We start from the raw sequence: 489 nt of genomic DNA on the forward strand, positions 1-489 counted from the left end.
TTTTTTTTTTTTTTTTTTTTTTTTTTTTTTTTTTTTTTTTTTTTTTTTTTTTTTTTTTTTTTGTCAAATTTAAGCATTGGAGTCTGCATGGCAGATATTACACCGATGTTGAACTCTTGTTCTTTTGTAAGTCACCTTGTCCGAAATTAAGTAATTTTAATCACTTCTGTCCGATTGCTTTATCCTAGTCACCTTATCCTAGTATTGGAATCTAAACTTGTTCTAATCGGTTATAAAGATTCAAAATAATAATAAAGTAAGTAGACCTACCCATTAAAGCACAAAATTGTTCGGGAGTGAATCTGCATGATCTCAATTAAGATACGAGATGAGTATGGCGTGGTGTCAAGTGTCTCAATCTACAATACGATTGTGCTCCGAGTAAGTCATCGAGGACGATGACGAAGTTAAGTGGGAGAGAATCTCACAACCATACTATGAAGAGAGTAGGTTGTGACCCTCACGTCATGACGACCAAAGCGGCATCCC

Source organism: Cucurbita moschata, unplaced genomic scaffold, assembly GCF_002738365.1.
Source record: "Cucurbita moschata cultivar Rifu unplaced genomic scaffold, Cmos_1.0 Cmo_Scf00017, whole genome shotgun sequence".
NCBI lineage: Eukaryota > Viridiplantae > Streptophyta > Magnoliopsida > Cucurbitales > Cucurbitaceae > Cucurbita > Cucurbita moschata.